This window comes from Macrotis lagotis, chromosome 1 (assembly GCF_037893015.1).
Source record: "Macrotis lagotis isolate mMagLag1 chromosome 1, bilby.v1.9.chrom.fasta, whole genome shotgun sequence".
NCBI lineage: Eukaryota > Metazoa > Chordata > Mammalia > Peramelemorphia > Peramelidae > Macrotis > Macrotis lagotis.
In genome coordinates this window covers 676,003,742-676,029,299 of record NC_133658.1, presented here as the reverse complement: position 1 = coordinate 676,029,299, position 25,558 = coordinate 676,003,742, and the positions used below count along the sequence as shown (strand labels likewise).

Here is a 25,558-nt window from a genome sequence, read left to right as displayed (position 1 = left end):
GGAAATGTGAGAGAATTGCTTTGTTTTAATTAGAGCCAAGTTGAGATAAGAGGAATAAAATTTTGTTGTTGACCCAGTAACCATGAGTTTTGTTATTTTCTCCAGCTTAGTCCTTCACTGTATATGGAGAGTAGTAAAACTGATACATGGTAGGAATAATTCAAGTTTATGTTTTGGCAAGGCATGATCAATGATAAGAATGGGGGGTAATATGGGTTTAGAAAGTTCAGGGTAGTAGATAGTTAAACTGGGTCATCAAACAGTTAAGAAAGAGAAGAAACAGAATAAATATTTTAGGAAATTAAGAGCATAGAAGCAATTGGTGCAGTAATAATGAGTAATATGGACTCAACTGCGTAATATGAATGTCATTCCTGAAGGGTAGTGGGTTCCTTGATTCCAGTTAGTCCCATTCATAAAAGATGAACTGATACATAAAGAATTGAAAAACTAGGAAATGATATAGCAACAACCAGTACCCAAATATTGGGACAAGAGGCAAAAAAAGAAAGATGAATGACATTATCATTATTCTGGAGAGATCCTATTTCTAATGCTGAAAGAATTTTTCTTATTATGATGAAACTTTGAGGGTGAGGCTGGACTTATATTCCAAGGGCAGGCTGAGGATATCATAGTGAACAAGAAAATGTTAGAGGTGTGTCCAGAGAAGAGCAGAGGGCAGAATGAAAAAAATAGTTAGGAAGAAGAATTCACCTCTAAACCACATATCTTTGGCTATGTTTTTGGAGAAGTATAAGGAAGGGCACTAACTGAAATTCTGAGTTACCTTTTTTCTATAAATTTTATTTATTTAAGGCCATGGGGTTAAATTACTTTCCCAAGGTCCCACAGTTAGGCAATTATTAAGTGTTTGAGGTCATATTTGAACTCAAGTACTCCTGACTCCAGGGCTTGTACTCTATCCAATGTGCCACCTAGCTGCCCCATGAGTTATCTTTTTTTTAGGTTTTTTTTTTTTGTTGTAAGGCAAATGGATTTAAGTGGCTTGCCCAAGGCCACACAGCTAGGTACTCCTGATTCCAGGGCCAGTGCTTTATCCACTGTGCCACCTAGCTGCCCCTTTATTTGTTTTATTTTTGTTTCTTTGTTTTTTTGTAAGGCAAATGGGGTTAAGTGGCTTGCCCAAGGCCACACAGGTAGGTAATTATTAAGTGTCTGAGACCTGATTTGAACCCAGGTACTCCTGACTCCAGGGCCAGTGCTTTATTCACTGCACCACCTAGCTGCCCCCAGGTCTATCCTTCTTATAGAGGGACTGTGATCTTTCTTGTCCTGGATATTAACCCTTGATAAACTGATTTTCTCTGGATTTGAATAGCCCTTCAGACAATTGTATTGTTGGAATAAGTTAACAAAAGAGACTGTTCTTCCCTGGAGAGCTTTAAAATTAGCGACCATTTTTTCCAGAATAATTGTGGTGTCTTTATTGGAAACAATATTGGACTAGGGTGACATATGCAGATTCTTTCCAGTCCTGTCATTCTATATAATGAAGAATGGAAATACTAGGGAAGAAAAAAGTTGATAGTAAACGGAAGGCTAGTTTTTAATGAGGATAAAAACTATTCTCCTTCCTTAAGACAAAAAAATGGTTTTTCAAAGTCTTAACTCAGTGTGGAATTTTAAGGACAGCTCAGTGATAGTCTTAGCATGACTGATCAAATTTTGGCAACAAAGATGTAAGCAAGAGTTGGAAAGTGGACAAGTAATGGTTCTGTCACCTTGTTATCTCTGTGGCAAAACAACAGTGTCATCAAGGGTATTGTGAGAATCAGGGGTCAGAAAAATGGTATCAATAACACTGCAAAAAATACAGCCAAATGATAGTAGTCTCAAGAGCATTGTAAATAGCACAGCTGAATGACAGTGTTATAAGGAATATTGTTAATAGCCAGACTGAATGGCAGGAGTCCCAGGGGCATTATCTCAATTCTTCAGTCCAGTGACAGGGCCATCAAAGATACTATGAACTGAAGTAGATGAACAGCAATAGGTTTTCAAATCCAGTTTCAATTTGGATAAAGATTCAAAAATTTGTTTCTGGAAAAGATATCTCTTGAGATTTGTCTAAAAGCTCTTTACATCTTAAGCTCAAGAATATTGCAAGCATCAGAACTAAACTTCCAGAGGACCTTTCTTCTATTGAAATGTATATCATGTTATTCAAGGTAAATAATATTCTATAGCCTTTTAAAGCAGGTTTTACAAGCAATACATACAATCTATCTTCTATGTAATTAAGCACCAAAGATTTTTGTCACAACCAGTAGGATTCACACATTATGAGTAGAAAGAAGTGGCTAGAATTTATAGAAAGAAGTGTCTGAAAATTTTCAAGGAATATCATGAAGTTCTCTATTAATTTTGTCTTGGTCATTTAAAAATTTGATTAACATATGTTATTCTAGTAGAAATAGCTTTCATAAATCAATTATGAGAAACTCATGCAAAAATAAAGAGAAAAAAGAGAAAAATGTTCTCAATTAGAAGATTTAATAAGGGGAAATATATTTAATTTCAGTACTTGCACTGTAGTTCTTTAGAAATACCAATTAGGATTGCGATGACTTTTAAAATGGAAGTTTGGAAGACTACCTCTTTCTAACTGGGGGAAAAACACATATTGGGTGTTTTATCCTTTCCACAGAATCATATTGCTAGGTGTCTATTTCTTAATTGAATCTTCAACAAATTCTCTCTGTGTATCAGTCACACACATATACTCACACACATACTATACACATATGGAAAGGCTGAAAGAAGAGAATTTTCTTTAAGAAACAGGACTTTGAAGGACAGTCCCAGGAACAATATCATAATCTGAGGGTATCAGCAGCTAGAAGTAAAGGACTTTTCTTGAAGAGGATTCAGGGTAAATTAGAAAGCTTTAATCAAATTCAAGATTGAGCAGGATTAGGAAAATGGTGGTTGGTTAAAGAGGAGGGAAAGAAACAAAAAAGCTACTATTTGATCTTTAAATGTTTTTCTTATCTTTGAAAGATTTTTTATATGTTATCATACAATGGAATGATTAAAAATCCAGAAATATGAATAATTTGGTTTTAATTCTAGTTCTGTTGTTATCATTATAATCAGACACAGTCATCTTCTTATTATGTTTAAATTTCTTCATTTGATAAATGAGGAAATTAGACTGATGATTTCTGTCACAAATTTATCTTAGGATTCACTGATCTGTTGCCAATAATATTTATCAATGCACAGAGACATATTACAATTTTAACAGCTGGCTTATTATATATTGAATATCGGCTCATTATATACAGAAACCAGTAGGCCATGAGCATCATTTTTAGAAAACCAATATAAATTTTAGTACCCTGAGAACAATGGAATTTATTTTTTTAGTTTTGTTTTTTGTTTTTGCAAGGCAGTGGGGTTAAATGACTTGCCTAAGGTCACACAGCTAGGTAATTATTCAGTGCCTGAGAATGGATTTGAACTCAGGTCCCCCTGACTCCAGGGCCAGTGCTCTACCCACTGTGCCACCTAGCTGCCCTAGAACAATGGAATTTAACAGAGAACAGAAGAAGAATAAAAAAATTCATGCATCATTGAAAACATAGCAGAAAGGGAAGATCTACAAGCAAATACTAGGGGCTCTAACTGGAAATTTCAAACTTACCCTTAACACTAGGGCTAAAGCTAGTCACTGAAATTCTCATCATAAGAAAAAAAATTTAAAAAACCCTTCAGAAATGTTTCTGTCACTAAATAGTTAATTACATTAGCTAAAGTTTAAGGTATTGGCTAAATGCAAGACTTCATTTCCTTACATGACTTGCTTGCAAAAAAGAAATGGCAGTATTGAAGCCAATGAAGATACAATCTCTTATGACATCTCTAATCTTTCTAACAGTAACTTTTTATAATGCTATATATAACTGGAAGGGTCAAGTTTACTTAAATTAGTAAGGTTTGATATATTAGACTGGAAAATGGATTATTTTAAGATGAAACACAGCTAAAAAGAATTCTAACTTAAGCTGCATTTTAAGACCATGACACCTTCTATTGCCAATTTATCTAATTGCTGGAAAAAATTGAGAGTAAATGTCTTAAAAATTAAAACTATAAATGGAAACCTATAAAGGAAAACTATATGGTAACTTTTTGTTAAATATTTATTTAAAATCCTATACAATTGTACTTGGCTTACTATAGGAATTAATGTCTTCACTTTCTGACTGACTGTGGATGTGAGGGTGAGGAGTACATTTTGACATATCAGAGATTTAAAAATATAATATATTTATGCATGGCATAGTTCCTTGTGTGGTCTTATAGGTATCTTTTCCATATAATTTCCTTTTTCCTTTTAAATGAGCATAAAGTCGGCCCCAGGCAAATGAGAAAACCTCTGATAATAATATTTTACCCCTTTACCAAAGCTTATTTAGACAATGTGTTGATTCTCCCAAACATCTTTATCTTTTGAATCTTTTATAATATTCAATTTAATTGTGAATTGAAAACCTTTAAATCCTACTATAGGAACTCCATATAATAGCATGGAGATGAGAATTTTTAGGGTGGGGCATTTCTTTTTTAGTTGAAATCTTCTAAGTCTGGTCTTGAAGATATGTATACACATACACACAAACACACAAACATATATGTTGTGGTTATTCTCATAATTATTTTTATTATTATTTTGTTACTTTTGCTTATTTACATCTTAGGGAAGACTGGATGAAAAGAGAGTATAGTCCATGGTCTGGCTACCTCCCCAGACCTTCCTTTCTCCCTCTTCATTCTTTCATTATGCCTGGAGAAGTTCATCAGTATTGTAGGTTAATTTCATGCCTTGCTCCTGGATAGCGGATGATGCTCTTGAGATTTCCCAGTCACCAATGGAGTGAAGCAAGGCTGTGCCCTTACACCCATACTTTTTAGCATGATGTTTTCAGCCATGTTGTCAAATGCCTTCACTGAGGATGAACATCGCCTCAAGGTCAGCTACTGCACTGATGGCACATACTTCAATGTGAAAAGGCTACAAGCTAAGACCAAAGTAAATGGTGTATTATTGCATGATCTTCTATTTGTAGATGACTGTGTCATCCATTCAGCCTCTGAAGCTGAGATGCAACAAGTATGGATCCGTTCTCTGCTGCTTGTGGTAATTTTGGTCTAACAATTAATGCCAAGAAAATGCAGATGCTCCATCAGCCAGCACCATACTACCCATATGTGGAACCATCAGTTATAGTACCTAAAGAAGTTTTGAGTACTGTTGACAAGTTCACCTATGTTGGCAGTGTCCTTTCCAGGAAAGTACATATTGACAATGAGGTTGATACATGAATTGTCAGAACTGGTATTTGGAAGGCTCTGAAAGAAATTGTGGGAGAGAAGAGGTATTAGACGGACTACCAGACTGAAGGTCTATACAGCTTTTGTGCTGACGTCATTGCTACATGCCTGTGAAACCTGGACCATCTACTAGTGCCATGCCAGGAAACTGAATCCCTTCCATTTAAATTGTCTTAGGAAGATTCTGAAGATCACCTGGAAAGAGGAGATACCAGACACTGAGGTCCTGTCTCGAGCTAAACTTCCCAGCATTCCAACATTACTACAGAGAATGCCACCACAATGAGCTGGACACGTTGTTAGAATGCCAGAATTATACTTGCCAAAAAATCTATTTTAGGGAGAACTCACACAGGGCAAATGCTCACAAGGGAGTCAGAGGAAGTGATACTGAGACCCCCTGAAGTTTAGGTTAAAGGACTTTAGAACTGATTGTACAGAACCACCCAGAAAGGTGTGCCCTCATCATCTGGGGTGTTGTGCTCCATGAGGAAGGCAGACTTGAAGCAGCACAAAAGAAGCATGACATCCCTAAGTTTAGAGGACCCACCCCAGATGTTCACATGGACTTTTTGTGCCCAACCTGTGGTAGAGCATTCCTGGCTTGTATTGGTCTGATCATCCTCAATCAGAAGCACTGTAATTTGTCCTTGATAATGAAGGACAAAAACCAACCATGGCATTGAAGATCTAGAAAAAAATATTCTCACAGTGCCATAAAGAAACAACAAATATTTTCTTCATGTCTTGGTGAACTAACATTGTACAAATTGCCCAAATACTTTGTAGACTAATATTCAAAAGCCCCAACCTTTTTGTAATAACCTAAAGCAAGTGATCCCATTTACTACTGATATTATATCAATTACTTCCTGTTTCTGCAGTTAGCTCTTAAAAGCTAGCTTTCACAATTATAAAAGTATTTGATCTCTTATTCTATTCTCTAGACTTAAATAGGGAATGTTTTCTTATTCTGATAATAAATTCTTCCATTTGTAGTCCAAATTGTTCCCTTTCTTCCCTTGATGAATTCCTTGTTTCTTTAGACCTCCTTCTTATATGAAATGTTTTACTTTGATTGGTTGTGTACTCTAAGGGAATCTGAAAGATCATAAAAAACAAATACATACTCCAGGAATCTGAATTTGCTAGCAGCAAAAGCAGATTTCTGAGAATGTTACTAAATCTCCTTGCTTTCACCTTAGTCTTTTTTATTTGTTTTTTTCCCACTTTTTAATGATATTTTATTTTTCCAAATATATTTTATGGAAGTTTTTCAACATTCATCCACATGCATATGTATATTTTAAAGTTGCAAAATTTCTTTCCACTCTCTCCTTTCAGTGGCAAACAGATTAACATTGTACATACATATTTTTGATAAACATGCTTACAGATTAGTTGTTTTTGGTAGGAGGAATTAGGATTAAGGGAAAGAGATACCTAAGAGATAATTTTTTATAAAGTGTTCATCAGATTCTGTTTTGCTTTTTCTGGATGGGGGTAGCATTGTCTATAGCCAGTCTAATAAGGTTGTCCTAGTTCTCTGAACTACTGAGAGGATTTGCTTCCATTAAGGTGGATCATCTCATAATGTAGTTGTTAATGTGTACATTGTTCTCTTGGTTAGCCCCCTATATTTGACCCAGTCACTGGACCCTTCCCCTCAAAGGGTATTACTAATTCAAGCTATCCAGAGAATTCCTATACAATCCTAATTAAAGCATTCTCTAAGAATTGCTTATCATTTTTGTCCAACTAAGATAGCAACATAATCATAATATTTTAAATCTTGGGACCAGATTGTGTTCTAAGCTTTATTTGATTATAACAGTATAATCTGTTTCTCATTGTTGCTACTATTGAGTCATTTAAGTCAAATCTGACTCTTATTTGAGTTTTATTCTGGCAAAGATATTGATATGACTTGCTATTTCCTTCTCTAGTTTATTTTACAGATGAGGAACTGAGGCACATAGAATTAAGTGACTTGTCCAGGACCATATTAGTAGTAATCACCATTTTAAGTTTAAAGAAATTCTGAAATTGCAAGTAAATTCATAGGGAGAAGTAAAAAGTTGAGAAGTTCTAGGGATTTAATGAAAAAAAGTGCAAAAGAAGGTGACTTAGCCCAACCAGATCTAAAATTATATTTTAAAGCATCAGTCATCAAGCTGTCTGGTATTGACTAAGAAACAGAGTGGTAGATCAGTGGAATAGACTAGGTGCACTAACAGGAAATGATTATAGTAATCTGCTGTTTGACAAACCCAAAGAGTCCAGCTATTGGGATAAAAACTCTCTCTTTGATAAAACCTGTTGGGAAAATTGGAAGTTAGTATGGCACAAACTTGGATTGATCAACACCTCACACCCTATACCAAGATAAGATCAAAGTGGATACAGGATTTGGACATAAAAAATATTATAAGCAAGCTAAGAGATCAAGGAATAGTTTACCTGTCAGTTCTATGGAAAGGGAAGCAGTTTATGACTAAGGAAATAATGGAGAACACCATTAAAAACAAACTAGATAATTTTCATTACATTAAATTAAAAAGCTTTTGCACAATTAAAACAACTGTAACCAAGATCAAAAGAAATGTAGTAGATTGGGAAACAATTTTTACAAGTAGTATTTCTGACAAAGGTATTGTTTCTAAAATACACAGAGAACTGAGTCAAATTTAAAAAAAAAAACCAAGCCATTCCCCAATTGACATATGGTCAAAGGATATGCAAAAGCAATTTACAGATGAGGAAATCAAAGCAATCCATAGTCATATGAAAAATTGCTCTATATCACTACTTTTTTGAGAAATGCAAATTAAAGCATCTCTGAGGTAGTGCCTCACACCTCTCAGATTGGCCAATATGACCAGAAAGGACAATGATCAATGTTGGAAGGTATATGGGAAATCTGGGACACTAATACATTTTTGGTGGAGCTGTGAACTCACCAACCTTTCTGGAGAGCAATTAGGAATTATGCCCAAAGGGCAACACAAATGTGCTATCCTGTGATCCAGCAATACCACTACTCTGTCTATACCCTGAAGAGAACATCAATTGTACAAAATTATTCATAGCAGCTCTGTGGTGGCACAGAATTAGAAATTGATTGAATGTTCATCAAGTGGGGAATGACTTAAAAAACTGTGGTACATGTATGTGATGGAACACTATTGTTCTATTAGAAACCAGGATGGATGGGAATTCAGGGAAGCCTGGAAGGATTTGCATGAACTGATGCTGAGCAATGAGCAGAACTAGAAGAACATTGTATACTCTAATAGCAACATGGGGGTGATGATCAGTGTCGAAGGACTTGCTCATTCCATCAGTGCAACAATCAGGCACAATTTTGGGATATCCTGTGATGGAGAATAACACCTATATCAATACCAGAGAAAGAATTGTGGAGTTTGAATGAAGACCAAAGACTATTACCTTGAATTAAACAAAAATCTTATTATGTAATTTTGCTATGTCTTATACTTATTTTTTCCCCTTAAGGATATGATTTTTCTCTCATCACATTCAACTTAGATTAATGTATACCATGGAAACAATGTAAAAACTAACAGACTACCTTCTGTGGGGGGTGGGGTGCAGGAAGGGATGGTAGAGTAGGAGGGGAAATGTAAAATTCAAAATAAATAAATACATTTAAAAATAGAAATTTAGAAACTCTTTTCCATGATTCTGCTCATTTTAAGTTCATTGCTGTTTTCACTATTCAATATGTACCTTTAAAAAATGAAGTTGTGATACCAGGTGTCCATTAGTGTCTCTTTCTATTTTGCTATAGCTTTTCATTCTAATCTACCTTTTTAGATAATGTCCCCTTTGGCAAATACATGATTTCATTAGTGTGGGTCAACTTATAGTGATTAATCTAGCTTCCTCAATATCTTGGTAAACAGCATAACTTTATACTTACTGAATTATTTCACATAGTACTGAAGATTTTCCTTTTCATATGAGGTTACATTTTCAATTTTTGTACTAGAATAGCAATTTCTTTCTTATGGAGAACTCCTATTAAGGACACTCTCTCCTAGGGCACTAAGAAGTCACATAATTTACCTAGTGTCACACAGTCAGGACATGTTCGAAGCAGGATGTGAACCCACGTCTTTCTTACTCCAAGGTCACACAGTTTGAGTGCATGCAACCTAATTTAAGAAACAAACAAAAAATAAAAAAGTTTGTTGCTTTATATGTCCCATTATTTGTGACTTTCACAAATGAATGTTCCATATCTTAGATGAACTTTATGTGGTCCCTAGCGATTTGTACAGTAGTAGGAGGGAGGGGTTAATAAGGATTTATGTAACCCATTTATGGCAGTTATTATACTTTACAAATACTTAATCCTCACAAACCCTGGGAAGTAGGTGCTTTTTTTTATCCTCATTTTACAATTGAGGAAATGGAGGCAAACAGAAGTTAAATGATTTGTCCAAGGTCAATCAACACATACATATCTGTGGCTGGTTTTGAACTCATCTCCTTGACTCTGGGTCTGGTGCTTTATCCCTTAGCTATCCAGGATAGTTCTCTTAATATGGAAGATCCTTCATAGATCTTTATGGAATTTAAAAGAATTATATCTACATATATTATTTTCATATTTCCATATAATTATTCATATAGCTAGAGAATAGGACAGACAATGAATATGTCATAGCATCTTTCATACCCATACATGTCAACATATTTGAAAGATCTCAGATGATGGGAATTCCTTTTTTGAGGGTTATAGACAAAAGTTATACAGTATAAGAAGGCATGGATAGATTTCCGATGATGCTCTATGAGAGAAAATCTACATTGATGGGCCCAATATATATTGTTACCAAATATGAACTGGAAAGATATGTATATATTCTTTTTTTTTAGTTTTTTTTGTAAGGCAAACGGGGTTAAGTGGCTTGCCCAAGGCCACACAGCTAGGTAATTATTAAGTGTCTGAGACCAGATTTGAACCCAGGTATTCCTGATTCCAGGGCCGGTGCTTTATCCACTATGTCACCTAGCTGCCCCAATATATTCTTAATTAACTTAGTTTTAGTTAAAATAATTGTCTTAGGAATAGACATGTGTATGTATGCATACATGCATACACATATATGTAAATGAAAAAAGATGTCTAAAATTTTTGCCTATTTCTTTATCTTTACTATTAAAAATATTAGTAAATATCATACCTCAGTCTACAAAGGGGAAACACTGTTATGAGAAATGAGAAGTTGAATTATCTTACTATTTATAATCACATTTATTTATTTATCATATATCAAGGGACTGAAAATAGTAAAAAATCTATATTTTATCTGGAACTTCTTGAAAAACTCAGACCATGGGTTTTCTATGATACTAATAAGTTCTATGTTAATAGAGAATAAATGAATATCATTGCAAATATGAGACAGTTATTCCTACTTTATGGTTGTGGACTCAAATATAATGGAAAAAATCTTTCTATGAAAACCTCTAATAAAGATGTCAAAAATATTTATATGCTCACGAGATATTAGTCAATCAGCAAATATTTATGAAGCATATATAATTTATTAGCACAGTTTCTAGTACTTGATAAAGTGTTTTATACATGCTTAACTTGAATTAAGCAACCACTGCATTCCAATTACTATATATATATATATATATATACATACATACATATATTTATGTATTGACATAGTAAAAATTATCTATAACTATAGCCTCATTATTCATATTTACATGTAAAATGTCTCTACCTTAATCTTTGTCTTTTTAAAATATTTTAACTGCTTCTATACATAGCATTTAAGAAATTTTTTAAGCCTTGGTTTAGAATACTATATAATACCATTAAGAAACCAATCATCAGTTGTGTCCTCACTCTAGAATAAGATAACACAGAATAAATCTTAGCATTGGATAAAGGACAGTTAGTTATTACTATTAGGTCACATATTAAAAATATCCAGGAGAAGGAGAACCTATATACCCTAATCTTAAGCATTTAAGGTAAATGTATTTATATTATCACTGCCCATTGTCCTCTGTATCTTTCCCTATTTTCTATCCACCAGCTCAATTGAACTCATCTTGGGGCAAGAATGAGTATATAGTAGTAGTGGAAGGAGACAGGCCTTAAGAGAGAAGTACCATATTAATGGGACCCCAGAAATAGAAAGGATTGAGCCTGAGGGTCTGGTTTGGGTGATGGACCAGTGAAAGACATGTGGATGTGGTGTGCTTCAATGGTATATGAAAATATTAAGTTTAATTTCAAAGGCAAAACAGGACCATACTTAAAAGCAAATGTTATGACATGTGGATATGGTGGTCTGGAAGACAGTTATAAGGAAGAAATGTACCTAGATGTCCAGTTCTTTTTTTGACTTTATGTCAAAGATCTCTTGACCTTTACTCCAGGACTTAGGAGACAGAAGACAGTTATCATGGTTTCATGCAGAAACACAAAATACATATCTTGGTTTCATGCAGAAACATACATCTTGAAAACTCCATTTCTATGCTAGACTAAATATTGATTCAGGCATTCTAAGACATTCACTGATATCAAACTCTAGGAATTGGTTTATTTCAGCTATTTTAAGACCTTTTTAGTAATATCTCTGAGTCTCAATCAGTACCTAAGTACTTTATATCTATTATTCACAGTAGTTATGTCCACTAGGCTACAGAATCACAGAATGTTATACAGGAGAGAACCATAAAAATAATCTCACCAACCCCCTCATTTTACAGGTAAAATAAATGAGATCATGAGAGATGAAATGATTTGTTCAGGTCATATAATTAGCAAGTTTCAGAGTTGGGAAATGAGCTTTCATCTTTTCATGTAAAAGTGAAAGCATTTTTCCCATTATGTCTTACAGCTCGCTGATGGTACTCTTAGTTTGTCAGCATTAAATAGAAGTGCAATCTATTTCTCCTTAGGTACTGTTATCCACTGGATATATGTGCTTAAGACATCTAGTACATAAATTTCTTTTGTAAATAAAATAAACCATTTACTAAAGGCTTAAAGTCCTAATCTGATACCTGATGTAGCATGGACATGATCTTGTTCTTAAAAAGGTTATGCTAGTTCTGGAAAATTCCACCAAGTTTGAAAGGTTTTAAGCACAGATGATGACATTTTAATTTCTTTTGTAAATATAGAATTGTTCATTACTAGAAGGCTGACCATTGCAGGATCATATACTTAGAACTGCATAGAATCTTTGAAGCCATATTTTCAAGCTCCTTGTCTTTTTTTTTAGGTTTTTGCAAGGTAAATAGGGTTAAGTGGCTTGCCCAAGGCCACACAGCTAGGTAATTATTAAGTGTCTGAGGCTGGATTTGGACTTAGGGACTCCTGACTCCAGGGATGGTGCTCTATTCACTGTGCTACCTAGCTGCCCCTAAGCTCCTGGTCTTACAGATGAGAAAAATGAGGCCCAAGAATGTTAAGTAACTTACCTGAGGATATGGAGGCAGCAAGTAGCAACTAAGTTGTTCAGTAGATAGAGTCCTGGACCTGGAGTGAGGAAGACTCATCTTCTTGAGTGCTAATCTGACCTCAAAAAAACTTGCTAGCTGTGTTATGTAAGTCACTTAACCATGTTTGCTTCAGTTTCCTCATCTGTTTAAATGAGTTGTGGAAGGAAATGGTGAACCACTCCAGCATCTTTGCCATGAAAACCCCAAATAGAATCACAAAGAGTTGTGCTCAACTGAAACTATGGAACAAAGCACAATTGGAATTTGATCTCACATCAGCAGATTGCAAATTCATTGCTCATTTTACCACAATAGGTTCTCAGTTTTATAAACTATCTGAAATAAATTAAGAAAGCCCTCTACTAAATTCTTTACAACAGAAACATGACACTGTGTTGATATTTCCTGTACAACTGTACAGGATATAAAACTGCTACCATCTCATCCTGTCCATTGACAACTTGTGTGGGCTTTGTCCTAAGTAGGTTACCCCTTTAGACTGATAATAGGTTTTACCTGAGTCCAAACATTTCTAGTTTTAGAATTTAGGTACTTCATGCAAGAATGTGAAGAACCTTATAAGATAGACTTCCCATAGATGTACCTCCCTACACTGTAGCACAGCTTATCCTGAGATTTCTTGGTATAATCATTATTCAACTGCCTGAAAATGCCTGTTAAGTAGTTCAATGGTATATGAAAATATTAAGTTTAATCTCAAAGGCAAAAACAGGACCATACTTAAAAGCAAATGTCGATTGTGGTAAATAGGCATAGTACCTGACCACAGCATCACAGACAATGGTCTAAAAAATCTCTGTAGTTGGGTTTAAAATAGAAAGTTGTTCTGACCAAACCCAGATGTTTCTATTTTTGCATTCTTGGCACACTCCTTTGGTGGAATATTTTCAGCTTCAAAATTAAAAAATGCAGCAGTTTTCTGTATGTTGCCTTCTGTCAGTCTTCAGTGCTCCAGACCCCAGGGAAGAAAAGACTAGCCTGATATTTGCTGTTAAAGGAATTGCTAATATGTTGCTTTGGACAACTGCTGAAAAAAAAAGCAGTTTATGGCAAAAGCGTGACCTTTGGATTATTAGGTGGTTTATTCTGTCAATGTGTATGTGGTATCTTGTGCCCTTGAGTAGGAAAATGCAAAGCATTTGGGGGCCATAGGTATTACAATTAAAAATATTCAACTGTTTAAAATATCAAAAATTATTCCCCTTTAATTCTTATTGTGACTGATAAAGAGGAATGAAATAACATTAACAACAAGGCAAGGATTGTGATAATGAGTTTACAATTATACTTTAAGGATTAATTCTGAATTGTAGGTAACCCTGAGCTTATGAATATTATAGAATATACAAAGTCAATTTAATTTTCAGTTATACTCAGATTTCTAGTGAGGATATCTAATGAGGTGAATAGATTTCCAACTGAGCTAATACTATCATTTTGTTTAATTTTCTTGACTTGTAATATTTGTAAGTGCCTTAGAAAGAGAAAATAATGGGTCTTATCTTGAATTTCCATTACAAAAACTATATTTTATGGTTTTATATTAAGAACTTCAAAAGACAATAAAAACATCTTTTATTTTTCATTACTATAAATGAAAAGTTAAGTAATGTGGATTATCATTATCTACCATGCTACCTAATGTGATTTTTTTGACAGAAAATACCAGCTAAAATTATCTTTAAATCATTAGTCATTTTATAAGATTTCCCCTCTTCATATGTGGTCCCCTTATTTCATCAGTATGAGGGAGGTCCCTCTATCTATGCAGATAAGTAATTGGTTAGCAGTTTATAATCTTAATATCATTTCTAGGTGCTGTTTAGAGGTTGTGACTTATTTTTGATCATTTAGGCAATAAGTGTTAGAAATTAGACTTGAATTCAGATTTTCCTGAAAATGGGATCAACCTTCCATCCACTATTACTCTATTACCATACCACCCTTTCTCTAAGAATGTAAGTGGCTTGACTTTTATAAGATCTTAATTTAACCTATTAATCCTGTTTAAAATGACAAGTTAGATTTTATTTCTACCTTAAAATATGTATAGTTTTATTGTTCTTGGCTTCTCTTTGCTAAGGATAAAATAATAAAATGACATGAGAAATGAGGAAAAGTGACCTTAATTTCCAAATCCTTTTATATTTTATCTATATGGAATAGCTAATTCAAATCAATTATAATGTTCAGGACTTTAGAAGAATAGTAGAGGTTCTAATTAGTATGTAAATATTCCAGTTTTTATAAGATAGACAAGTTATGTGAAATGGCCTTCAAAAGTAAAACAAAACAAAAACAAAAACTCCAAAACAAACTTCTAAGACATTGAAAAAATAAAGAGGAGGGGGTTAAATTCTATTCCCTGGTTGCTGTCTTTGAAATACTGAGCAAGTCAATTGACCATTCTAACCTCATCGATCAATCAACAAGAATTTATTAAATATTCTGAGCATTGAGCTTGGTGCTTTGCAAAAGTAACAAGAATGAAAGAGACTCTTCCCTCAAGGAGCTTGAATTCATTATTAAATTGAAAGAACTGAACTAGTTGGTATCTAAGGTCCCTTCTAGTTCAGAGGTCATGAAACTATGAATCACAATTTTTGGTTTTAATTTAATCCAGTAGTCCCAAACATAAACAATACCATAGTTAGATTTCTGTGCCTGAGATGTCTTTATACTTATTATACTTCTAATCTCTAATATTTTGGGACAACTAAGCCATTGCAAATAATTATTTTCTTTTTTTTAAAGAGAGACATTAGTCTTGCTGTATTTTATGAATAAACTTAGGTGGTTCAGTAATCTGCTCAGAAATCTTTTGTTGAATTTCTATCTCATCCTTTATAGGGACAACTTCAAACCTTTTTCTGTCTCCTTAATCTCCTAAACACTTTCTCTCCATGACCCCACCTACCCTAACTTTCTACACATATAACTGATGACTTCACCTCTTATCTTGAGAAACCTGAAGGTAATCTTTCAAGAATTTTCACTTATTTTCCCTATATTCCCTTCCTCAAACCTTGGCATTCTCTTTATCAACCATCCCATCATGCCCTTTCTCTTCCTTTCTTTCTTCCTGTTTCAGTAGATAAATTATGTTTTCCTTATTAAGATTCCTTTTTAAAATTTGTTTACATATTACCAAAACAGTCTTCTTGTAAGAAGAAACAAAAACCCCCATTCCCATCCTCCTCCACAAAAATAGAAAAACCTCATGAAAAATAAAGTGAGAGAAAAAAAGAAAAAATTAATTTCAATCTGTGTGCAGATACCATCAGCTCTGGGATGGATCATATTCCTTATCATTAGTCCATCAGAGAAGTTGCTGCAACATTTTTTCCCCACAGTTGCTATTGCTAATTATATTTCCCTCCATCCATTTCTCTCCACACTATTTATTCTATTCACTCTCTCCTTTCACTTTGTCCCTCCTTTGTCCCATCCTGGAGTCAGGAGGACCCAAACCCAAATCTCGCCCCAGTCACCCAATAACCACCCAGACCCATGGTCCCAGGCAGGCCATCCAACCTTACCACCTTGCCAAAAACAAAAAAAAAGTGTACTGTATCTGACTACCCTCTTCTATAATCTTCCATCTCCTCTATCACCTACACCCCATCTCCCCTCCTTCTGTCCCCCTTTTCCCATCCCTTTCCACTCTTTTTTCCTCTAGGGAAAAATAGATTTCTATACACTATTGTTTGTTGTTTCCTCTCTGAGCCATGTCTGATGAGAATGAAAGCACACACATTCCTTTTCACTTCCCCCACCCCCACACTCAATTGGGAAAAGCTTTTCCTTGACTCTTTTATGAGAAATATCTTAGCCCATTCTAGCTCTCCTTTCCCTTTCTCCCAGCACATTACTGTTTTGCCCATTGACTCTATCTTCATAATATATTATACCTTTATATTCAGCTCCCTCCTCTGTCTTTATCTATAAATGCTACTTCAAAATGCTCTGGTAATTAAGATATTTCCTTTGAGTTGTTGGTATTGTCCCGTACAGGAATACAAGCAGTTCAACATCATTAAATCCCTCATAATTTGTCCTTTCTATCCACCCTCTCTATGTTTTGCCTGAGTTCCCGTATTTGGAGACCAAATATTTTGTTCAACTCTGGTCATTTCAACAGGAAAGTTTCATTTAATGTCCATCTTTGGCCTGGAAGAGGATATTCAGTTTTGCTGAGTAGTTGATTCTCAGTTGTAATCCGAGCTCTTTTGCTTTCCAAAATATCATATTCCAAGTCCTTCAAACCCTTAATGTAGACTGCTGCTAAATCCTGTGTAATTCTGACTATAGGTCCATAATATTTTTGAATTGTTTCTTTCTAGCTGCTTGTAATATTTTCTCTTTGACTTGGGACTAATGCAATTTGTCTATAATATTCCTTGGAGTTAATTTTTGACCATCTCTTTCAACATCGGTTGATTCCCTCGGTTTCTATTTTGCCCTCTGCTGGATATCAGACAATTTTCCTGTAGAAATTCTCTAAAAATGAAGTCAAGACTCTTTTTTTTCTGGTCAAGACTTTCAGGTAGCCCCCCAGTTTTTAAATTGTCTCTCTTGGATCTGTTTTCTAGGTCAGTTGTTTTTCCATTGAGATATTTCACATTTTCTTCCAGTTTTTCATTCTTTTGATTTTGTTTTATTGTTTCATGCTTACTCATAAAGTCATCAGCTTCCCTTAACTCTATTCTACATCTGAAAGAGTTGCTCTCCTCAGAGAGCTTTCTTATCCCTTGTTCCATCTGGCCAATTCTGCTTTTTAAACATTTTTTTTTACTCACTAACTTTCTGGACTGCTATTTCCAGTTGACTTAAACTGGGTTTTAACATGTTGTTTTCTTAATTTTTTTATTTCCCTAACCAAGCTGATGACTTGATTTTCATGATTTTCCTGCATTGCTCTCATTTCTCTTCCAAATTTTTCTTCTACCTTTATTACTTGATTTTCAAAATCTTTTTTGAACTCTTTCTTAGTCTGAGTCAAATTCCTATTTTTCTTGGAGACTTTAGATACAGAAGCTTTGACTTTTTCATCTTCTGAGTGTGAATTTTGATCCTCCATGGGACCAAAGTAATTATCTATGGTCAGGTTCATTTTTTCCTGTTTACTCATTGCCCTAGTTTTGAGGTGCCTCCTGAACCTTTGAGTGTTATTGGGACACCCCCACAAGGGCCTCAGTTCCTTCAGTGCCTTAGGAGAGTCTCTGATTATTTTCCTGGCCTGTGCTCTGGTCTACAGATGACCACAAGCACTCCCTCTGCCTGGAGCAGTGAGGAGAGTCCTTGCTCTGTGGCATTGGGGAGCCTCAGACTGTGATCAGGGTCTGAATTTAGACAAAGCACAAAAGTCCTGTCCCAGGGATAGAGGAGAAAACTTGATAGTCTCTCCCTACCCCCTTACCTTCAGTGGGCTGAGGGCTCTCGAAGTAGCTGCCAAGCAGCATCCTGCTGGTTGTCTCTGCAAGCCTGCTTCCATTTCCCAGACTGGGGCTGTGCTGGCCTGACCTCTGTTCTTACTCTGGAAGAGTTTTCCAGCTGACCTTCCAAGTTGTACTTGGTGATCTCCAGGAAGGTGGGAAACTGTTCACAGCATGATCCTGGCTGTACTGCAGCCCCCCTGACCCCAGTGGAACAGAGCCTTTACACCAATCTTCCAAGTTATCTTGGACTGGAAAATTGTTTACTGGGTCTTTCTATGGGTTCTGGCTCTCTAAAATTTGGTTAAAGTCATAATTTTAAGTTTTTGGAGTATTTTGGAAGAGAACTTCTGGGAATTCCTGCTTCTTGCAGCCATTTTGACTCTGTCCTCCCTCCTGCTTCTTAAAGCAACAGAAATTAGGTATTTTCAGTTTCTCATGTGCATATTCAAATTCTGTTCCAGGGGCTCCTTACCATCTTCCTTCAAACACGTATAGTCCCTGTTCTACACATTCAAAATGATCCCAGAAATTATTGGAGAAATCATTCCTCCAGAAATGAACTAAAAATTTCAGGGCTAGGATCAACTCTGAAAAGGGGATTATGCTATTATGGATTCTGAAATAACTAATTTCCTTTCATATCACTTTTCACAATTCATCTGATTTCTATTTCTGTGTAGTGTTCTGTTGATTTTAGAGGGCAATCATATCTTGAGGATAATATCTACAATGGAAGCTATAGGCAGTAAACTATCCTACTTGTACTTCATAGTCATAAGGTTATTGTGAGGCAAGACATAATGCTTTTAAGAGCTGTGGAGATTTATGTCACCGATGTCTTATTCTGATTAATTTTGCTACAAAATGAATGCTTTTTTTCTTTGTCACAATTATCTTGCTAGGATTAGGTTGACAAAAGCAGCAAGGCAGAGTGGAAATTATTCAAGCCCTACAATCAAACCTGGCACATCAAACATGACACATCAATTCTCATCCAATCACTTTTTTTTTTGGTTTTGCAAGGTAATGGGGCTAAATGACTTGTCCAAGGTCACACAACTAAACAAGAATTAAGTGTCTGGGGCGGCTAGGTGGCTCAGTGGATAGAGCACCGGCCCTGGAGTCGAGTCCCTGAGTGCAAATCCCACCTCAGACACTTAATAATTACCTAGCTGTATGGCCTTGGGCAAGCCACTTAACCCCATTGCCTTGCAAAAAACTAAAAAAAAAAAGAATTAAGTGTCTGAGGCCTACAAGACTAGTGCTCTATCCATTATGCCACCTATCTGTCCTACTAACTTAAATTTTTTTAATCCCATAAGAAATTCTCTTAAATAGATGTCAATTTGTATAAATATAAGAATTTACTCTCTGGAAATGCCCTACAGAAATAAAATCACATACTATATGAGGCCATTCCATGATGTAGTTTGAGAGACAACTTGGTGAAGTGGAGTGGGAAGTAGAATTGGATTTGGAGGACTTAGCTTCGGATCCTGTCCTGATACATACTGGCTATATGTCTATGGACAAATCACTTAATCTCACAATATTCAAAGGCACCATTCTGAGATTATGAGGGGTAGCTTTTTTTTGGCTCATAATGGAAAGAAAATTTTAGAAAACATTTTCATTAAAGAAATAGAGGAAGAAGTAAAAAATAAGGAAATATTAGAAAAAGTTACTATATGAAGAATTTTAGTTGAATGATTAAAAAGGGGAAAGGGGGATATAGAGTTATTTGCATGATATTCTTGACAGGGAAGAAATGAAAGAAATGTATCAGACTCTTTGAAGACCTAGTTTCACGGGGACACCATTATATTTTTGCTACTTCTGTCATGTGTAAAAAGAGATGATAGGGGTCAGGCATAGGCTTGGATATCAACAGAGGCAATCTTCAACTGACAGCTCCTTTAGATAGGAAAGCCAGTAGTAAAAATTTTGTAATACTACTTACAGCTCATTGTGGAAATAATATCTATTGAAATTTCTGCAGAATTCATCTATCAACTTCCTCTACTCCCATGATCTTTATCTTTTGGGATTCTGGGATGGTTATATTTTAGACCTCACCGGATATAGATATATGTCCTCTGTATGTATATGTAAAACTATTCTATACATACTTCTATTAATCAGTTCTTTCTCTTGATGCAAATAGCATCTTCCTTCAAAGTCCTTTGTAGTTAATCTGAGTATTAACTCTAGTTAATCTGGAGTCAGGAGTACCTGAGTTCAAATTGGGTCTCAGGCACTTAATAATTACCTAGCTGTGTGGCCTTGGGCAAGCCACTTAACCCCATTGCCTTACCAAAAAAGAAAAAAGATAGGGACAGGCCCCGGTGGGCCCACGCCCATTTCCTCAGATCAGCACCTGGGGCAGATTTCTTGGTTCTTCCCAGGGTGAGCGAGAAAGAGTAGCTGCCCAATTGGTCTTTTTAGAAATGGGCTGCCCACAGACATGGTCCCTTCGATCAACTGCATAATAGCCGAGTCCTAGAACATGGACATCGGGAAGGACGGGGACCTGCCCTGGCTCCTGCTCAGGAATGAATTCAAGTAGTTCTAGAAAATGACTACAAGCTCTTTAGTAGAAGGTAAACAGAATCTGTTGATAATGGAAAAGAAGACCTGGTTCTCTATTCCTGAGAAGAATCGACCCTTAAAAGACAGGATTAATTTAGTTCTCAGCATAGAACTGAAGAAACCTCCTCCTGGAGCTCATTATCTTGCCAAGTCTGGATGATGCATTAGACCTTCTCGAACTTCCAGAACTCGCAGATAAAGTGGACATGATTTGGGTAGTTGGAGGCAGATGTGTTTATGAGGAAGTGATGAAGAAACCTATTCATCAGCGACTTATTGTGACAAGAATTTTGCAAGAATTTGAGAGTGTGGGGCGGCTAGGTGGCGTAGTGGATAAAGCACCGGCCCTGGAGTCAGGAGTACCTGGGTTCAAATCTGGTCTCAGACACTTAATAATTACCTAGCTGTGTGGCCTTGGGCAAGCTACTTAACCCCGTTTGCCTTGGAAAAAACCTAAAAAACAAAAAGAATTTGAGAGTGACACATTTTTTCCAGAAATTGATCCAAAGAAATATAAACTTCTCCCAGAATATTCTGGTGTTCTTTCTGGTGTCCAAGAAGAAAAAGGCATTCAGTATAAATTTGAAGTACATGAAAAACAAGATGAATATGAAAAGTTTGAAGGCTGTTGTTTCCAACTAATTATGTTTGTTTTTACTTTTTATGTATCAGTAAACTTAAGCACCTACTGTAAAAAAAACTCTTTATAATAGACAAATAAATTTAGTCACAAATACTTTAGTCACTCAAAGTTGGTCTTAAAACAATACTGGTTGTTACTGTATACAATTTACATTTGGTTCTGCTCTTTACTCTCTTCATTATTTCATGCAAAGAGCTATCCATGTTATTCTATTATAATTGAATTTTAGCATAGCAGTATTCCATCATAATCATATACCACAACTTTTTAAAAGTTCTTTTCCTTTTTCTTTAATCATCTTTGGAAACAGACCAAGTATTATTGGGTCAAAGGGTATAGCCAGTTTAATAATGCTTTGGGCAAAATTCCAGATTACTCTCCAAAAGGGTTGGGTCAATTTACAGTTCCACAGTAGTGAATTAGTGTCCCAATTTTTCCATATGCCCTGTACATTTGCCACTTTCCCCATCAATAATTTTGGGCAATCTGATAGATGGAAAATCATATCTCAAGGTTGTTTGTAATTTGCATCTCTCTGATCAATAATGATTTAGAGCATTTTTTCATCCGACTATATTGCTTTGATTTCTTTATTGGAAAACTGCCTATTCATATCCTTTGATGATTTATCAGTTGAGCAATGACTCATATTTTTATAGATTTGACAAAGATTTTTATATATTTGAGAAATGAGACTTTATCTGACAATCTAATAAATATTTTCCCCAATATTCTGCTTTCCTTCTGATTTTGGCTACATTTATTTGTACAATCCATTTTTAATTTAATATAATGAAAATTATCCATTCTGCACCTCACACTGCTCTCTATCTATTGCTTTTTCCACAGATTATTTGTCAATTCATATGTCTGATGGATAGCTCTCATACTGATACACTGAATGTATCAGATAATAATTAATATCCCTTCCAAATCTATATCTATTTATGATCCTAAATTATTATCTCTGTGAAAATGGCTCTGACTCTCTACAAAAATTCAGTATTTTATTAATCACTACCTTCTGGATGCAGTCATCTGGATGTACCATTATCTCTAAATCAACATATATATGAGCAATAAATATATATTGCTTGTAAGTTCTTGTGGACATTGTTTCCTTTTTCTTTGTATATTTGTAATCCTATCTTCTAAGATAATTTATAGTACATAGTGTATAATTGTTTAATTGAATGTAATGAATTCGTAAGGATTTATATATACTTTGTATCTAGAACAATTCTGGGGGCTATAGAAAAAGTACAAAAGTAAGATGGAATCTTTGCTTACAAAGGAATTATGCCACCTAGCCACCCCAACATATATTCTTTATAGGGAATATAAACAATAACTATTTGAAAAATACTCAAAATCCCTAACAGAGAAATGAAAATTATGACAATCAAAATATGACAATTTATACCTGCTGAAATGGCAAAAATAGCAAAAAAAGAATAAGCTTTGATCCTAGGGATATAATGAAGACACAGACACTAAATTACATGATGATTGGCATAATTACAATTGTTGCAAACTTTTTTGGGAGTAATATGACAATATACAATAAGATTTTTTTTCAAACGATTATAACTTTGCCCCAAGCAATTTAGTTTTTAGTACTTAAAAAAATAAAAATGTAACAGGTCTGATAAAAGATCCTATTATAAATAGTATTAGCTCTATGTAGTATTTATTTCCTATATTTATTTGAAATATCGAAAATAAATACTACATCCAAAGAACAGATATGTCCAAACAATGAATATATTATATTATTAGAATGGAATACTATGATGACATAAAATGACAGCTATGTCAAGGAAATAAGTGAAGTAACAGTACATTAGAATAACCAGAACTGTATAAACTTTTCTTTCAATTTATTTCTAATATATATATAATATACATATATATGTAAGATATAGATATTAATGTGTGTGTTTAGATACAAATGCATATTTGGCCAAAGGGAGCAGATTGTCATATAGAAGAGACATATAGCAAGTACATATATTTTCATTTACTTGTCTCTAAAAATAATTTGGTTCTATTTTTAAATAATAGGAATTTTGTGAAATGTTTCATTATTTTATGTTAATTTAATTATATACATCATTATTTATTAGTTCATGAAAACTTTTCCCCTTTGAAAATAAGATGTATCTGTGATCTCACTGATGTAGTAAGATCATCAATTGGAAATTGCAGATTGCAACCATCGATGTCATATTATTCTGTTGATCGGTACATCCCATATAACTCTTGCCTCTGTTTTCCCTAGGTATTTGGATTTGTGGATTGTAACTGAATAATTTGGACAAATAAAGTAAGTTAACATTGTTTGAATTCTTCTGGGAACTATTTGTTCAAATATATTGACTGCTTATTAGGAAATGTCTCTTTTTGTAAGCATTTGAAACTGCAAGTGACTAGCTAATAGGATTTTTTCAATTTAAGTGAAATCACTTCTGAGTCATTCTCTGATGCTTAAACCTATTGTAGAGTTTCTTTTAAAAAACTATTAATAATGATTATAAGACTAGCATTTTAAGGTTTGTAATACACTTACCTATGGTATCTGATCCTACCAACAGCACCATAAGGAAAATGCTCATATTATCCATATTTTATAGATGATAAAGCAGAGGTTAAAAGGTATGTAGTGCTTGAGGAAGGTTTTGAACTTGGCTCTTCCTTTCTCCCAAGTCCAGAAATCTTTCTCTGCCTCACCTAGATGTTAGTAATTTGAAGTAATTTGATTCACACTAGAAAAACCTTCAAGTTAAGGTCCAAGAATGTATATATTTTTGTCTGCAGAATCGTATTAAGCTCCAAGAAACTCAATATTCAAAGGTTGGCCCTAAGTTCATAAATGGTTTTGGTCAGAACTGAAAAAAAATTATTACTGAAATGTGGCAGGAGCACTCACAAGAATCAATGAAATCTCAGGAGCATTTTGTGAAATATTTTGGTATCTGAAAAATGTGAATCCCTGGTAAGAGAAATGGAAATACCAGTTTGGCTCTTGGTACAGATAGAAATTTATATTTTCCTGGCAAAACTGGCATTATCAGAATCTTAGATAGCCTATTTGATACATACTTGAGTTTCTACTTTAGGGACTTTCCATATCATCTTCTGTTATTGCTGCAGTTGTTGGAGAGATTTTAAATGATATGGCTACATACATTGTAAATGTCAGGAGTAGTAAGTATAGTATAATAGTATAGCATAGTATAGTATAGTATAGTATAGTATAGTATAGTATAGTATAGTATAGTATGGTATGGTATGGTATGGTATGGTATGGTATGGTATGGTATGGTATGGTATGGTATGGCATGGTATGGTATGGAATGGCATAATATGGCAGTATAGAATGGTATTGTATAGTATATAGTATAGTATAGTATAGACCTCTTTCCTCTAAAACTTTTCTTCTAGCCTCTATATCATCCTGCCTCCCAGTCTTTTATGATTGTCGGATCTGTATTATCTTTTACTAAAATCCCATGTTTCCCTCAACATCCTAGTATTTCTTCCCCACTAATTCCCATTCTTGTATATTTCTTAACCCATTATTTCCACTCATATTTCCCAGGACCCCATGCTGTTGAGAAAAACATAAAACTTCTTATTCAGAGTCCATCACAAATTACAGCACTATTTCAAATCACTATTACATGAATAACTTTTCTTGGTCATCTCTAATGGACTCCCTCTTAGTAGATGCTCAATATACTCTCTCTCCTCAAATTCTCAGTACTTCCCTAATCCCTTCTATATCAACAGATGAAATTCCTTACTTTACTGAAAGGATTATGATCATGAGATGTGAACTTTTTCAGCTTCTATACCCCTCAAAAATTCTCTTTACTTAGACAATCTAATTGTGAAGGATGCAATGACTCACTCTAGTCCATAGTATGTGATGTTTAATAGACAGCTTGAATTGAAGTTTGAGTTGACTATAAGACATCCAATTTAAGATGTCTAATAA

At 34.7% G+C, this 25,558-nt stretch overlaps 1 long non-coding RNA gene and 1 pseudogene across 1 annotated transcript; one reads left to right on the top strand and one right to left on the bottom strand.

The window, feature by feature from the left end:
- Positions 1 to 4,673: 4,673 nt before the first annotated feature.
- Positions 4,674 to 12,934, bottom strand: LOC141522907 (uncharacterized). The gene is made up of 3 exons (XR_012478248.1): positions 12,847 to 12,934; positions 9,451 to 9,539; positions 4,674 to 5,379 (listed from the first exon to the last, which is right to left on the bottom strand). It is a non-coding gene; the product is annotated as an uncharacterized LOC141522907 (long non-coding RNA).
- A 7,856-nt stretch (positions 12,935 to 20,790) lies between these two features.
- LOC141506183 (dihydrofolate reductase pseudogene) lies at positions 20,791 to 23,870 on the top strand (annotated as a pseudogene).
- The last annotated feature ends 1,688 nt before the right edge of the window (positions 23,871 to 25,558 follow it).